The 11,545-nt window shown below is 39.4% G+C and overlaps 1 protein-coding gene across 1 annotated transcript in view; it reads right to left on the bottom strand.

The window, feature by feature from the left end:
* The window catches only part of Flo2 (flotillin-2), a 419,882-nt gene that overhangs the window by 116,503 nt on the left and 291,834 nt on the right, over positions 1-11,545 (bottom strand). The gene's annotated exons all lie outside the window — the stretch shown is intronic.

The raw sequence follows: 11,545 nt of genomic DNA, 5'->3' as shown, positions 1-11,545 counted from the left end.
GGATTTAATATCGATTTAACAGTTTTTTGAAAATCTTTTTTGATTAATGTAACTCTGGCGATAGATAGTACAAATCTTAAACGATGTTATGACAAGAAAAAAAACAGTAAGAAGACTCATTTGCATGTATAAAAACCGGTTGAGTGACTATGTCTATATATGTATTACTTCATAGGATCATTTCTATAGTAAGCTCTTACCGAGAACTTCACACTACGTGAATTACCGACATATTTTATCAGCTCTATTCATCCTAACGTTTATTCGTTCACTGCGATTCGGCTTTAGATAATAAGTGTTAAGATAAAATAATTGGAAATGGACATGCTTTAACAAAAACCGACCTCAAATAGAAAAAATATATATTCCAAAACAAATTAATATACACTAAAAACAATAATCATCGAAATCGGTTGGTGTGATATTGAGTTATTGAGGTATTCATTTATTTGTCGCGCACGTACTTAATGCAAATTTAAGACTCATATGGTTTTCTCATGGATACCATTAATAGAACTGGACTAAATTGAAATGGGACCACACGGGAAGCGTCAGCTTTCTAATAAGAAGAGAATCATTAGAATTGATTCACCCAGTCACAAGTTATGAGGCAACAAACATAAAAATATAATAAAACTACAGTCGAATTGAGAACCTCCTCCTTTTTTGAAGTCGGTTAAAAACTGCTTTTACGGTTTAATGTTACGTTTTTTATTGTTATTATAATATTATTTCCGACGCTTCGAATACTTTTGGTTTTCGTGGTCACGAACGACGACGGTCACGGTAAAATATGCGAAATAAAATCGTTTAAGTAATACCTACTAGATTTCTAGAAACTTCCATTTATAAACATGGAACCGTTCCCTAAGTCACGATAACAGCGGATCACCTTACAAAACTATCTTGCTGAACTGAGTGGATCCTTATTTGTTTAGCTAGTTCAGATTTCGTGAAACCACAGCTTAAAGTTTTTAAGATAGTCAATTGACAGAGCATCCTAGGATAAGAATTAAAAAAAATTGGGCATTTAGTAATTTTCAAAATGCGGCCCGCTTAGCTCGACGGATACTTTAACGAATTGACTCGACAGATACTGATTTTTCTTTTGTTGCTTAGATGGGTGGACGATCTCACAGCCCACCATGTGTTAAGTGGTTACTGGAGCCCATAGACATCCACAACGTAAATGCGCCACCCACCTTGAGATATAAGTTCTTAGGTCTCGAGTAAGTTACAACGGCTGCCCCACCCTTCTAACCGAAACGCATTACTCCTTCACGGCAGAAATAAGCGGGGCGGTGGTACCTACCCGTGCGGACTCACAAGAGATCCTACCACCAGTAATTACGCAAATTATAATTTTGCAGGTTTCATTTTTATTACACGATGTTATTCCTTCACCGTGGAAATCAATCGTGAACATTTGTTGAGTACGTATTTCATTAGAAAAATTGGTACCCGCCTGAGATTCGAACACCGATGCATCGCTCAACACGAATGCACCAGACGTCTTATCTGTTAGGGCACGACGACTTCCTTGACGACGACGACTACTTCCTTGACTTCCTTCCACGACTTGATTTGTAGTTTTCGATTAATTACAAAAGCACACTAAAATTTATATCACGTCAAACGTCCTATGAAATGTGTTTTGCGATTTTCAACCTTACGTTAAGGTCGGTGAGCGAGCGTCCGATGACTCATCACAATCAGACAGTACCTTTAAAAAAATGTAAATAATGGGCTAGCAAAATAGCGACCTCGCATATTGACAATCGTAATCAAAACGCCAAACGAGACAGCCGCCCAAAAGAACCAAGACACGTCAACTTACCCAACTGGGGTCATAAACCTTGAAGACGCTCCGCCATTCGTAAGGGTGGCGTAACAATTCATTACGCCTGCGAAATATTCATGCAACGTTATCTTAAAATTCACAAAAACCCCAGAACTAGGGTTCATTCATAAAGATCGAGGACCAAACCGAAGTGGACTGGATATCTTTTTTTTTTCTTTTTTCTTTATTGCTTAGATGGTTGGACGAGCTCACAGCCCACCTGGTGATAAGTGGTTACTGGAGCCCATAGACATCTACAACGTAAATGCCGCCACCCACCTTGAGATATGAGTTCTAAGGTCTCAATATAGTTACAACGGCTGCCCTGCCCTTCAAACCGAAACGCATTACTGCTTCACGGCAGAAATAGGCGGGGTGATGGTACCTAACCGTGTGGACTCACAAGATGTCCTACCAGCAGTAATTACGCAAATTATAATTTTGCCGGTTTGATTTTTATTACACGATGTTATTCCTTGACCGTGGAAGTCAATCATGAACATTTGAAGATTCATTGAAAATTCTTGCAATACACATTAGTTATGTAACAGTTTTTTTCTTTAAAACAAAAATGATGTAGGTATTCACGTTGGAACGTTCTTAAGTTTTTCATTGACCGTTTAACGTGTTTGCACAGATATTTAAATGCTAATAAATTTTTACGCAACAAATATAATTATAGATAATATTCAAAGTAATTTAAAACTTTTTTCGGCGCTATTACCGCATACGCTATATTATGCGAAACGAATTACAATGTCATTTACGGAATACAATACGACCCGGCAGGCGTTGTCCAATTCCATTTTTTCCCCATAAGAATCTATTGCGAACATTTTAAAGAGCAAAAATAGTTAATGCTCCTTGAATTGATGCGATTAACGAACGAACAGCATTTCAATCTTACTTATACATATACGAGTATGAACTTAGTCTGGCGATAAATACTGTTACAATTAAAAATAAACAAAATATTACATTTGAATTTGGAATCTGTCATTTTTATAATATGATTGCTCATTGAGTTTTCTCATTTTGGCGCCAATACATTGTACAATATTTTGCGATATTAAAATGGAATGTGGTGATAAAGAGAACCGAATCGCTGTGATTGCATTACACAAAGTAGGTAGGTATGGAGCCAAATGCAATTTTTAAAACTCTCCAAACGCTTGGTGTTAGTAAAATGTTTGTGTACCGGGCTATTAATAGGTGCAATGAGAACTTCTCTGTTTGTGACAGAAAAAGATCTGGCCGTCCACGTAGTGTTCGTACGAAAAAGGTGGACAAAGCAGTAAGCGAAAGAATTCGAAGAAATCCTGTCCGAAAGCAAAATATTTTATCTCGGGAGATGAAGATAGCACCTAGAACCATGTCGCGTATTTTAAAAGATGACTTAGGTCTTGCAGCCTATAAGAGACGTACTGGTCATTTCTTAACTGATAATTTAAAAGAGAATAGGGTGGTAAAATCGAAACAAGTACTGAACGCTAAGGGAGGTCATAGAAAATTTTTGTTTATGGATGAGAATTTTTTTACAATTGAGCAACATTTTAACAAACAAAATGACCGTATTTATGCCCAAAGCTCTAAGAAAGCTTCCCAATTAGTCGACAGAGTGCAACGTGGGCACTATCCGACTTCAGTGATGGTTTGGTGGGGTATTAGCTATGAAGGAGTGACTGAGCCATACTTTTGTGAAAAAGGTATCAAAACATCGGCACAAGTGTATCAAGATACCATTCTTGAGAAGGTAGTGAAGCCCCTTAACAACACCATGTTCAATAATCAAGAATGGTCCTTCCAGCAAGACTCAACGCCAGGTCATAAAGCTCGGTCTACGCAGTCTTGGTTGGAAACGAACGTTTCGGACTTCGTCAGAGCTGAAGACTGGCCGTCGTCTAGTCCCGATCTTAATCGGCTGATTTATGGTCAGTTTTAGAGAGTACGGCTTGCTCTAAACGCCATGATAATTTGGAGTCCCTAAAACAATCCGTACGATTGGCAGTGAAAAATTTTCTCATGGAAAGAGTGCGTGCTTCTATTGATAACTGGCCTCAAAGTTTAACGGACTGTATTGCAACCAATGGAGACCGCTTCGAATAAGCTTTCTATACTTTAAATTGTTTTATATTTATGTATTAAACTAACAATCTGTAAAAGTAATAAATGTTATTTGCAATAGATTTATTTTTATTTTTAATTGTAACAGTATGGCCAGACTAAGTATAATAATGTCTGCCCTTCGTAGATATTCTAAAATCAAAATAATAATGAGCCTTTAGCGCACTGAGTTTCTCGCCGGATCTTCTCAGTGTGTCGCGTTTCCGTTCCGGCGGTAGATTCTGCGAAGCACTGCTCTTGATAGGGTCAATGTTAGCATCACTCCGGTTTGAGCCCCGTGAGCTCACCTACTAGTTAAGGTTATGCTGAACTAGCCTCTCAATGCCATCAGCTTAGTCTAGAAAAAAAAAATCGTAATAACGACTGATAGCTTACATTGACATCCATTCTTTTTTTAAACAAATTTAGCGTCGCCAGTGTGAACAAACTAAAAACGGTAACAAAACAAAATACATGTAAATTAGAACTAAAAATACGTCGATGTGATATTTCGCTATTTTCTTTAACACTGAAGGTCAAGTGCAAATTGAATTATCATCAACTGTCGATCGTGAACGAAGCAGCAACACAAACGAGCACCTACAACGTATTAACAACCAGTATTATTGGAGCTATGAAAGCGACATATCCACGTTAAGCTATTCAAGGTGACCTGGTAAATCTCGCGGATCTCCTCCGAACGGCTTCCCCAGATAGTTACCGGTCATTGTCAACCCGTCGCTTGCGACGAAGGGCTCGACGAGTAAATTAACCCTCAGACACAGCCCACTGAGCTTCTCGCCGGATCTTCTCAGTTTTCGATCCGGTGGTAGATTCTGCGAACCTACTAGTTAAGGTTAAGCTGAAATAGCCTCTCAAGACTCTCAGCTAGGTAGGGAAAAAAAAACCAGATAGTTACGTAGCTTCATACATACTATACGTAATATAGCAGCTTACGAAATTCTATGAGACATTTCACGGCAACGGTTTTGTATTGTGTTAGACCGATGTCTGTAACAAATCGTAAAACACCTTAAAAATTTTCACGTTCCGGTTTTGATTCCACAGTTTAAGTTATGTACGAAAAGCTATCGACGATATTTCCAGGGTCTTCGATTTGCGAAATTAAGGAAGGTTTGTGGGTAGTATAAGCATACAAAGTCAGTATGTAATTTTTTTTATTGCCTTTGTAGGCAGACGATCATACGGTCCACCTGATGGTGAGTGGTTACTGTCACTCATGGGCGTCAGCAATGTCAGAGGCAGAGCAAAGCCGCTGCCTACCGTTAAAGATAACAAGATGTCGGAATAAGGTGTTGTTCCCTACAAATTAGTAGTTTTTACTGGTGGTAGGACCTCTTGTGAGTCCGCACGGGTAGGTACCACCGCCCTGCCTATTTCTGCCGTAAAGCAGTAATGCGTTTCGGTTTGAAGGGTGGGGCAGCCGTTGTAACTATACGTGAGAGCTTAGAACTTATATATATTAATATCTTATAATCTTACTTATAATCAGTGGGTGGCGCATTTACGTTGTGGATGTCTATGGGCTCCAGTAACCATTTAACACCAGGTGGGCTGTGAGCTCCTCCACCCATCTAGGCAATAAAAAAAATCTATTTTATTTTATTTTATTTATTTATTTAATATATTTTGTACACAGCTGTTAGAAGAAACACGACCATAAGGATAAAGAGTACAAGGGCGCTACTAAATCTATGTTTTTTCCTTTTTTCTTTTGTATTTTATCACATAAAATTGCCAATATGCCTATGTTCAAAAGAATTAAACAAAAACGAGTAATTGTAATTAAATAACAAAGATTATATAACCCGTTCAGTTATTCGTTTGGTTCTAATCAGGTTTGTTGTTTTTTCAAACCGGTCGCACAGATAACATAAAACAGATAATCTGATGTAGCGCGAATTTTCCACTATGATTCGAAAACATGTTTTTGTTTATAGAATCAAAATAAACAAAACTAGGTACGCTACTATACGAGTAATTAATGAGTAAAAAATATCTTACTTGTTTATAAAAAATAACACATTGACGTTTAGAAATACATACTAACAAGATGTTGTGTTAGTTTATTGCATTTCAAATATATCCAGTATGTTCGTATCAAACGTTGCGAATAAGTATACATTTTGTTGAAATGGCAATTTTTTTCTAATGAAACATGTACTTCAGACGTATTCATGTAACATATCCGGATTGAAAGAACAACATCGTATAATAAAATAATATCAACAAAAAACATAAGTTTGACCATACTATTTTCTTAAGTTCTCGTGAATCTTAGATATAATTAAAACAATTATATTCGTTTTTTTTTTTTTTAATTAGTTTATATTACACAACTACAACGACTACAGTTAGCACAACATTCAAAAGTTGACGAATAAGCTGTGCAGTACGCGAAACGTCTAAAATAATATAAAGGCAATAAAAAACGCGAGATTACCCGAAAAAGTAGTTTAATTAAAATTTTGCTTAATCAGGAATAGCGACCTATCCCTGCCGACTGTCGTGCCTACGAGGCTCGGCAGCGACAAGTCGTTGCAGGCGACGCTTAACTTCTGCAAGTCCACCATCGGAGGCAGCGGAACGGGAGAGAGAGAGCTCTTATTCCCTCACAGTGCTGTGCCACCGCCACCGAGCCGGGGACTGGAGGAGGACGTTCATTCAGCTCCGGCCCCTGTGAGAAAGCAGTTCCCCTGACCCCTGAGGAAATCGCCGCTACCATCACTATATCACGCACCGGGAAGTTGGGACGTCACGAGGACGGCTGCGATACCCGTTGCCGCTATCGCCGGACGCAACGACTAAGAGCAACCCGGTCGGCGATGTATCGAGACCAGCGTCAGGCGTCATCGACGAACGCCTCGAAGACCCGTCGGTCCGAGATTCTCGGGGTGGTGCCGCGAGTCTAGTTGGTCCGGCAACTGCTTTTACCATCGCACCGCCCGCAACCAGAGTAGAGTACCTAGTAGTTGACAAGTACCATCCGGCTTTAGAATGAGCTCCCCTCTAGGGTGTTTCCCGAGGGCTACGACATGTCCTTCATCAAATGAGACTTGTGGAGAGTACTTAACGGTAGGCAGCGGCTTGACTCTGCCCCTGGCATTGCTAATGTCCATGGGCGACGGTGACCTCTCACCATTAAGTGGCCCGTATGCTCGTCTGCTTCCAAGGGCAATAAAAAAGCGTTAGCTTTGGAAACTCCCCTACTCTGCCCAAGTTCTGACCCCGGACGAAGATCGGACGTCGGGCGAGAGAGTGTGAGGGGAAAGAAGAGGGGTGGGTAACTTTAAAACATTCTTGGGCCCACGGTTCGCTCCCAACGTCTGCAGACCGTCAAAACCCACATATCCCTCGCCCCTCTTAAGCGCGGAAACCTCATGCATGAAAAAAGAGCCCGTTCGCAATCTATGCAAAAAAGAACATAATTATGGATAGATTAAATTCAACCACGACCTATCGACATTACCCAATAATTGCGCATGAAAATAGACACCTGTCAAGAGGCACGTACACCAGTGGACTAAGAAATATTACGAAAATTTCAATCCATAGAATGATGATAGCATTCCATCAATGAATCCAACGTATTAATTGATTTTATCATTTTAAAAGCTATCCAAGCAAAAAAAAGATTACATTCGATATATTTTAAAAACACTTGTTTTCGTAAGCGCCTCGCTGGAAACCAAATATGCTCGTATGTCGTTTTTTTGAATTTAAATAATCATTTCCACTCACAAAACGTTCAGACTAATGTTTATTGAAACTTGCCCCGAGCAAGATTACTTCATTACGTAAACTTGATTCTCTAAAGTAGTTTTTAGGTTACCGAGACTATTATCACTATAGAGTTGAAATTCTGTTACTAAGAACTTTCGTAGTTGTTTTTCTTTTTTTTTTCGGGCCGGGGCCGATCCTCCTACGTGGTCCCCGCGCCTAGGGGGCGCGCGGGGTATGTGGGACTTGACGATCTGCAAGGTGTTGGGAACAGACCGCGGGCCCAAGGAATTTTAGGGCCCACCCACTAAACGACTCCCCTGCACTCTTACACCCGACGTCTGATCTCCGACCGGGGTCAAAACCCGGTCAGAGTAGGGGGGTTCTCGCGGTCAACACTACAACCAGATACGCGGCGCCACCCCGAGGACGCCCGACCGACGGGTCGTCAAAGCGATAGTCGACGACCAACGACGTCGATCTCCGCGGTACGGCGGCCCCACCAGGCCGCCCGGGCGATGCCGCTGGTGTTCCGGGATACCCCGCTGGGTCAGAACCAGCCTAGTTCGTAGTTGTCTGATAACAGATGAACTATTCGAGAGAATGTATAAATCAAGTGATACATTTCTTTAGGATTTCTGCGAATCGTAAATGTAATTGGTTTTATCGGTCTCCGTCGTCAAATCGGTCGAAATATTATACTAAATTGAATTCCGACGTACATTTTTATAAAGAGCAAGCTCTGAGTTTCTGGGCGAAGCTTCTCGGTGGTAAAAATCAGTTATCTGTGATTAACCGAAATGTTTGAATCGTGCAGTCGTTATGCAATGCAATTGGGAGTCTCCCAGGTTGGTTCGCGGTATTAATGATGTCTTATAAACTCCGAGTATCTACTTAATCCAAGGAGCGACGTCAGTCCGTTTTCCTATATTCGACACAGAAATAAAAAACGTTATAACAATATAATAGGGGTTAAAGTATAAAATTTCCCTTTGTAATAGGTACTTTGTAATACGGACTTTGAATGGACATAGAACCTTCATGGTTTGAAATTTTTGAGTAAAACTTTTTTTTCAAATGATACCTATAAGGTTCTTCTTTTAAAAAATGCGCAACATTCGATTATCGACTTTCAGTTGTTTTTTTTTATTCAGCTTAGACAAGAAAGATGGATACTTCGAAAATTCGAGTGATTTTTTAATACGAGTTCCGACGCGGAACTAACGCTGCAGAAACAGCTCTCAATATCAGTGTTGCGTTTGGAGAGGGGACTGCTAATGAACGCACCGTGCGATTTTGGTTTAAACGCTTCCGTGATGGAAATTTTGATTTGAAGAACGAACCACGTGGAAGACCGCCCACACATGTGAATAACAATGAATTGAAAGAGACGGTGAAAGCCCGATCCCAGCGAAACTACCCAGGAATTAGCGGCATAGTTTAGCGTTACCTTACCAACAATATTGACTCATTTGCGTCAAATGAGTATAATAAATAATATGAAATATGGGTGCCTCATGATTTGACTGATCTATAGAAAAAACGTATGTTGAAACTTGTGTTGCCTTGTTGAATCGATACAAAATTGAAAGAATATTGAATCGAATTGTGACATGTGATGAAAAGTAGATTCTTTACGATAATCGTAAGCGAAAATTGCAATGGCTGACCCCAGGTCAAACCATGCAACAGTGTCCTAAAACAAAGCCTACCAATAAAAAGGTAAAGGTAACTATTTGGTGGTTTCAGCATGGTGTTATTCACTATAGCTTTCTCCGGTCTGGTCAAGCAATAACGGCGGAAACGGAATTAATATGATAACAATTTAAAAAAAACAAGTATAAAAATCGTAAAAGTAGTTTTAATTATAACAGTATCAATTCAGTATTTGCTGATCTTCGCAAATTAGCTCAAGGTAATTAACTAGCTGTACTAGTGTCAGCTGTTTTAAAATGTCCTAAGCGTTTGCGTGCAGAGCCTTGCCGTAAGGTCTCAGAGACTTTCGGATTAGTGCCTTGAATCAATCAATCTATTAAACTAATCTGTGAAATTAGTAAAACATGGTAGGTTAAAATATTGACTGTGAACAAAAATCATATAGTGTTGGTAACACATTCGTATGAAGAAAAACATACTATTTAAAGATCATCATTTCAGCCTATCGCCGTCCACTGCTGAACATAGGCCTCTCCAATAGATTTCCAGTGCGACCGGTCCATTGCCAATTAAATTAAATTAAATTAAATTAAATTAAAGTTTGTCACATACGAATGTCTAGAACTGCAGTTTGTTAAATACGAAGATGATTGAAAGTATCAACCATAATTTATATCCTATGCAAATTTAAAGTCTTACAAAATCGATTACAAATAATTGAATTTATTGTGAAAACGAATTGGGTTATTCACATGCTATTACATGCTATAGGTAAGTTTGAATGAAGTTCATGTAATGATAAATAATGAGACTTGAATGTCATTTACTAAGGTGAGCTATTATGACATTAGTTTTATTTGATTGCAACATCTCGTAATATAAAAATTCAATTATAATCCTTTTTTTTAATTCGTGTAAGTATTTTTTTGTTACTACAGGTATTCTATAAAACTATATATATTTGGTTTTGGGTATACTATAAAAATCTATTTTAATAAGTGAGTGTTTGCCAAATGATTCGAGTTTGAACACATTCCTATTTTTTGATATTGATATTTAAAAAAAAACATTAAATAAAATTCTGTTCATAATAGTAAAGCTTGTCAAGATCCACTTGGTATTCCAAGCACCGATCACCGTCCATTGCGGCGTGTAAATTAACTTACAAACACTGCCCACTGAGTTTCTCGCCGGATTTTCTCAGTGAGTCGCGAATCTAAGCCGATGGCAGATTCAGCAAAGCACTGCCCTTGGTAGGGCTAGTGTTAGCAAAGCCTCCAGACTGAGCCCCGTGAGCTTGTATACACGTCCGGTGAATCTAGAATAGCTCCTCGAGGCTAATGGAAGGCTAAAAGGCATAGATAGGATAAATTATTGACTGGTGATAAGACCTCTTGTTAGTCCGCACGGGTAGGTAACACCACCCTGTTTATTTCTGCCGTGAAGCAGTAATGCATTTCGGTTTGAAGGGTGGGGCAGCCGTTGTAACTATACTGAGACCTTAGAACTTATATCTCAAGATGGGTAGCGGCATTTACGTCGTAGATGTCTATGGGCTCCGATAACCATTTAACACGAGGTGAGTCGTGATCTCGTCTACCCACCTAAGCAATAAAAAAAAAGGTAATCCGTAGGCAAACAGAGAAAACAATTCTCACAGTATCCAGCGATAAAATAAATTATACATCGCACACATACAATATATTGCACCTTTCGACCTTTAGAGAGAGACAATTGGCTAAAATCGTTATTCATTTTGTCATGTCTCTGGAATTCTCCAACCACGTAACGGCAGGTGAGCCGTGAACTAATCCAACTCTCTATTTAAAATAGACGTCATGTACTTTTAACCTCCATCATAGAAACCACGTGGAAAAGTTTTCATCCATTGTTGTTTTCGTGTCGCAACCGTAAATCAGTGAGTCTGCAATGTTTTGCAAGAGTCTTTTTTTTTTTAATATAAACTCATCCGAGAAGTCACGAAGGATTAGCGTACAAACCGTTGGCGATCTTTTTTTTTGCTTAGACGTGTGGACGAGCTCACAGCCTGCCCGGTGTTAAGTGTTTACTGGAGCCCATAGACATGTACAACGTAAAATGCGCCACCCACCTTGAGATACAAGTTCTAGGGTCTCAAGTGTAGTTACGACGGCTGCCTCACCCCCTTCAAACCGAAACGCATTACTGCTCTGTGCGGTTCTATTC

This window comes from Bombyx mandarina, chromosome 16 (genome assembly GCF_030267445.1).
Source record: "Bombyx mandarina strain Sakado chromosome 16, ASM3026744v2".
In the NCBI taxonomy this organism is placed as follows: domain Eukaryota; kingdom Metazoa; phylum Arthropoda; class Insecta; order Lepidoptera; family Bombycidae; genus Bombyx; species Bombyx mandarina.
This window is presented reverse-complemented; position numbering and strand designations above follow the sequence as displayed.